Below are 6,638 nucleotides of genomic sequence, written 5' to 3' on the forward strand. Positions count from 1 at the left end.
GTTAATGAATGAATGAATAAACAAATCACTTACAGGTGGGAGTGCTGGAGAAAAAGAAGCAGGAAGTACAGCAAAGACCAAAGAAAAAAAGAAAAGCAGGAAGCTAACGGAAGAAAACTGAAACAGAGATGTGGGATGAGACAGATGATTATCTGAGTGGGGAATATTCCTAGAAAACTGAAGTCAGAAAAGACATTAAGGGAATCTAAAATGAGAGTAAAAATATACCGGAATACATTTGTCAATTACTTTCTACATAAGCCAGATAGATCTGCACCCCAACACTGCATCATATTTCTCCCAAAGAAGAGCAGTTTTCTCTTACAAAGCATCCTTCCTATAACAGCAGTTAGTCACCGCTCTTTTCTGCATCTCCTCCAGCTTCTCCGCAATCTGCATTGGCTAGTGCTGCAGGAAGTTACCAGCTTCCCCTGCCCATAAAACATTATTTTGAGAAGAATGTAGTTTCAGAGATGAATAAATTCTTGAAGAGATTGAATTCATGATAATTTTAAGCAGCTATTTTATGCTATTACTACCCGCTTATTCTCCTAATTTCCTGCTCCTTTCTTATCTGAATTTTAGGCTTGGCAGCACTGCTTTTCCTGAGAGCTTTGGCTGTACATGGTCAAAGCCAGGGTAATTCAGCTGCAGCTCATGGAGATTTAATGGGTAATAAATATGCATGCAAGATTTCTCCTATGAAACCTCTCAATCCCTCTGAAAATCTTAACAGAAATGACATATAATAGGAAGGAAATCTATTTTCTGATTGCAGGTAATACCAAGTCTTTCATAGAACTTCTGAATAAGAAATAGCATATGCACTAAAGGACAGTACTAAACGAGAAAGCAAATTTTTTTGATATGGCTGTTTAGACTTTTGTTTTTATTGAAAATTGAGTCATCATGGTGTGCACTTGGTAATTAATTATGCACCTTTTCTATCATCTGTGCTAAGTAAAATATTCTCTCAAAAGGAGGTCATAGCTCAATTCCCTACACTCTCATTTGGATCAATATATGGTAAATACTAATATTGTCTAGGTAAGAGAACATTTACTATGTCAACACCTCAGTGAGGAAAAAAAAAAAGGACAAATTAGAGCAGGACAACTCAGAGTAGGTCGAGTTTTGATTGGAATTCCATTAAATCTCTGGAGAAAGGCATGCTTAGTCAAGGGCCAAGGACTCCCATATAGCAAGAAAAGCAGACACAGCCAAACATTTTCTTTCTCAGTGGAAAAATTACTTTCCCCCTTCCCCCCCCATAACATACTGCAATTGATATATTGATATGTTTTGCTACTTGGTAGTTAAAATATACTTTCAGGTTCTGAGTCTTCCTGAAGTAAACCACCCCTCTGTATGTTATCAGTGAAGTAGGTGCTTCTCAATGACTCAACCAACTAGGTCTGGTGTCAAAATTTAGAGACAACATGCATCCTTTTGGTACGACCTTGTCTCCCTGGTCTGACCAGGAAAATCAATCATTTTCTTCAGAAATTCTCATTTACTTACTACTGAAAGCATTAGTGCATCAGTCAAGTAGCCTGGGTTACATCCTTAAACATCCCTTGAAAATTGTGGCAAAAGTTTTCACTGTTTTCCCTTGAACACTTACTCAGTTCCCCATGATTAGCTCAAGAATATTAACACAAGTTCTAGGGGAAGGGCATCTATAATTATTGTTACATGGCGCTTTCCATTAAGATTATACTTTTAATTGTTAGTTCATCTTGAACAGTGAAAATTCAAGCTCACAGTTTCATTTAAAGAAGAAAAAAATATACTTTCTTCTGAGATAATCACTGGAATGAGATTGATATTCTGCACCAAGGTAACAATGTATGAGACGTTAGAAGCTAGAGATAAAGACGCTAGACGAGATGAAGACGCTATGAGACAAAGAAGCTAAAGAAATGAAGTACAGGAGAAATCAAATTTCTGTAGTCAGAGAATATTCACCTGCAAAATGCGGACTTGAACATCTAGCTCCGATCTTTGAAATACACTGCAAAACCAACCACCAATTTTACTTCATTTGCCCATTAGAAACCTGAACATCAATGAAATCTTTCCTGAGTCTGCTATGATGTGAATAAGTGCATTCTTTTTTTTTTTTTTTTCTTTCCATTTTTTTTCCTCATGTCATCAAAAGTAGATAATAATTTTAAGGACACATTACTAGTATGAATTTTGTGAAGTTAAGATCTTATATCAGAAAGCTTTAGAATTAATACATCCCGTTCAAGCTACAGTTTGATATTCTGAAATACTTGTCTGCAATTCTCTTCTTCCTTCCAAAAAGATGTTCAAGAATAGACCTTTATTCTAAAAAAGTCCTAGATGATGCCAATTGCTTTGATTTTTTACATCTTGTTGCCTTCTCGCTCCATTATATTTTCTTTCCTGTTACATGCAGCGCACACTATTGGCTATTAAAACAAATAGCAATTTGGTTTTAGAAAAGAACATTGACAGTTGACCCTACATCAGATTGGACTGAGCTGTTACTTAATACATTTCAATAGATCAGATAGTTTAAATCTTTCCATTTGAAGTTTGTACCTCATAATAAAAATGTTATATTTCTCAAGAATCACAGACCAGTGAGAAAACCTTTAGGGGAGAGCTTGGCTTAGAACAAAAATTTTGTTCACAAAACTTAAGACTCTCAGAGGAAAAACAACAAAGAAAGACGGGGAAGATCTGATAGGCACTGAAAGAAAAAGTTAGAGAACACATGCTTTCTCTTCTGTGTAACCACTTGTGCTCCATCTACTACTACAAACTCGCAGGGATAAAGTGAAGGCCAGAAAATAGGAGAAAAGTCAAGAAAGATCTGCGTATGGATGCCTGCCTCTCACTCTGTCACTCTGCTCCTGATTCCTAGGTCGTAGGAATCACAACACTGTACTGTTTGACATAAGTCTTTCCATCGGAGAAGTGCTTCAGATTGAACTTCCATCTAGATCACCTCTGGATGATTAAAGTGCTACAACAATAGTATTAAAACCATCCATTCTCAATTACACATCTTTAAAATGACCTTTAAGAAAAGATGACTTCAAACATCTGTTTGAGAAGAAGCAATCTGCTTCACAGTTAGGCCATCAAAAGTCCATTCCTTGTTGCCCAGACCATTCATTCCTTTTACTTGCATTTGAGTCATATTTTTTGATAGGCCATTTATCTAAAATCATCTGAAATATCCTTGACTGGCGTTTCAGATAAAAACCATGTCTTACGTTGAGAGAAATTTAATATTCAGTGTCTGGAGTATCCGACAGGTATTGTGCCCTACTAAGAACGATGACAAGACTGAAAGCCTGAAAATTTCATTGTGCACAGTGGGTTTGTCACATCATTTGCTTATTTTTGAGGCTTTATTGGAAACACGTTCAAAAACCAGAAGATTCTGAGGGTTACGTACTACCCAAGGACTCCAGAAGAGGGTCTGCCACTGAAACATTAAAATTTAATAGGTTCAGAAAAGAAAATCGAAAGAGTTTTACAAAACTGCTGTATAGATTGTTGCCTACCAGTATTCAACTTTCTTTAAGCACTGTCCAGCTTTGAGGAATAAAAGCACTCAGGTAAATCGGTTTTGCCTCTTTGCTCTGTCTTGTAATACAGCTGATGATGAATGATAAAGCATATCCATGCATTGGCAAACACAGAAGTATGGAAACAATACTGACTGCAAAAAAATTGTGATTTGAAAATGGCAGTAATATTGGAAAATTATTTCAATATTATGAGAATTACAAGCACTTGATAAAGATTGATTGCATTGATTCTCCTCACTCTGTGCTACGAACATCAATAAGATCAACGGAATTCACAAACATCTACCAAGTAAACTAGAGGTTGCAGAATTACTATTTATGGAATAGTCACTCTTGCTTTTACAGACACTGTAGCTGCAGCATCATTATGGCTAGAATTGCACCCAGAAGGCAAAGCTACATTCTTAATAGTGATAGAGCTTCAGTTCCTAGCATGATTTCACATGTTTCATAAGCTGAAGGGACAACTAATGGAAGGATTTTTGCACAGCTTTAAACTTCATATCGGTATAAGACACTAAATATGCTAATTAATTAATTTGCTACATAATAGCTTAATAGCTACTGGCTGTGTTTTTCAAAAAAGCATCGTACAATGTACACAAAAGCAAACAAAGAACAACTTCTGAAATTGCTCCCAATTTACCCAAAATTTGAAGGCATGGAGGTACACTACAAAAGCCAAAAGACAGTAGCACATGAGTCCAGCATCACACAACTTCCCCTGATGGCATGAGTACACAAGCCCATAGGCCCATGCTTGCCTTTTTACAATAGCTTGCAAAGCTGCAGCAGAAATGGCAGGAAAAAGAAAAGCTTTACAGATACACAGGGAACCTTTCTGATTTTTGTAGCTCAAACTCACGGCTGCTTTTGAATCTCCATCTGCTTTTACAACACTCTTTGTTTCGCAATACTCTATCTCCCACTGTTAATCCTTGAAAGAAGCCTTTCAAAGATCAATCCAGTCTGTTAGGATTCTGGATGCTAAAACTGAATTTTTCCTGTCTACTTGTTCTTTTGAAAGGTTTAAAAGTGATTTGCAGCAATCAAGCACAAAAGGAGTTTGTTTGATAAGGATAGAGGCGATTCATTGGGGAAAATTGCATAAATTATAAATTAAGAAGTGACCGGAGTATTTTCCCTCTCTTCTAAAAACAAAATGCATTCTTCTAGATGTGAAAAATCAATCTAAAAGCTCCTAACAAGTAATCAATAAAAGGCCTAAAAATGTGCAATTTTAACACTCTGTAATAGTAATCATAAGAAAGGATGAAAAGGCAAGCATTACAAGTGACAAACAACCTGTTGACCTTATTCACACAAACCCCAGAAATACAGCTGTGAAAGTTTCCTCAAATAAAATACAGGAGACTTAGCTGAAATGCCATTATAGATCTTTGTGTGGAAATTATGGCTTTTTCTCCCTCCTTTCTGCCTTACTGTTCTTTCCTTCCCAGTTTGCTCTCACAAACTGTGTTTCCCTGCAATTTGCCTTTGTTCAACTCCCTCCAACAAGAGAGCACAGTCAGAGGGGCCTTGCTGAGTCTCTGGCCAGTGGAGAGGGAGAAATGGAAAAAAAGACTTCTGGAGCTGCTCCACCAGCTCCTCTGGCAACAGAAGGGCAGTGGTAAAGCAGAAGGAACCCTGCTGAAAGTATAAGAACTTACTGCATTCCTTACAAATTTGTCAAGAAAAAACAAAACCAAGGGTTGTGTGCATAGTGCAATGCAGATACAAACCAGCAGAAACAACAGATGTACTTTTTTTGTGTTCCTGATGGTATAGGCTAAATTTATATGCCACTGCCGCTACTTTCAAGGACCTTGCTTCAAATCCCAGACAGTCCTAGCACCCAAGTCAGCGTTATTGCCTTTGAATAAAAGCAACAAAAGGCAACTACTTAGTTCAAGGGTGTTTGAAATTCATTTGCCAGATATCAGCAGGAAAAAGCTTTTATCTACTTAGAACTACAGGAAAAACAAAATTCACATTTCTGATGTTGCTTCAGCCTCATATATCCATCTGCTCATTTACTTGATAAGTTTTCTGCAGACTTTCTGGCTTTCCGCCATTCTTTTGTAATGCTAATTTACTGTTACCTGCCAATATAACTAATGTGTTAATCATCTCAGTTTTCAAATCAGTTATGTAATATAAAAGCATATAAAGTCCCTTGCATTTCAGTCTGCAAAATCCTTCTATACTTCACTTCCACATTAATAAATTGGTTTGTAAAAATGTCAGTCTTTTTTTCTCTCCTTTTTTTTTTTTAAATTAGATGTTTATCTGTGAAATGTGTCCAGTCTATCTTTCAGTAGTATTCTACATAATAATTTCATATAACTAATTTGTTTGTATCTGACAATGTACTCAAACTTACATTGTATCATATGTATCGGAGACATTTAAAAAAAACATCTGAAATGCCAACACAAATGGAACTTAACACAGAAAACTCAAATTTTTCATTAATGATAAAACATGTAGTTATGAAAGGCTGCACACAGGTGTCATTCAATCACTGAAGTACTGCAGAGACTAAGGGACATATGCAAGCTAATGATACATACGAAATGATATCTTAATTTAATACATAACACTGCACTAGCAACTTGCAAACCAACTATACTTTTATGCCTTTTCAGCACTCTGCTCAATTACTTGATGTAAAATTATGGTTCTTTTTCTTTAGAAAATTTACCTTTGCTAAAAAACAAATGACCTTGCCTGCGTAACATACAGATTAACCTCAACTTTAAACTCCTAATCTGATAAAACCAAATACTGAAGTCAGGAATGTTCAATTACAATCATAAACAATTGTTACTTAGACACAAAAATCCAACACGCAGTCACATTGTGTGTTTCACAGAAGTGCAAGATAAAATTCAATTACTTCTTTGCAGGCTGGCAAGAATATTTTCTATTAGTCTTGTAGGGATGTTTGTTGGATAGGGCTTGAGTAAACTCTTACAGAATATACAATGCAGCACTCGTTAATGCCAGTAATGAAACAGTTTCTTTAGAGAAGATAGCACATGGATTCATGTTTGCTCGGTGGTT

The 6,638-nt window shown here is 36.2% G+C and overlaps 1 protein-coding gene across 1 annotated transcript in view; it reads right to left on the reverse strand.

Annotated features, from left to right (window-relative positions):
* INPP4B (inositol polyphosphate-4-phosphatase type II B) overlaps window positions 1-6,638 on the reverse strand; it is a 173,381-nt gene that overhangs the window by 22,530 nt on the left and 144,213 nt on the right. The window lies entirely within an intron of this gene.

Source organism: Meleagris gallopavo, chromosome 4, assembly GCF_000146605.3.
Source record: "Meleagris gallopavo isolate NT-WF06-2002-E0010 breed Aviagen turkey brand Nicholas breeding stock chromosome 4, Turkey_5.1, whole genome shotgun sequence".
NCBI lineage: Eukaryota > Metazoa > Chordata > Aves > Galliformes > Phasianidae > Meleagris > Meleagris gallopavo.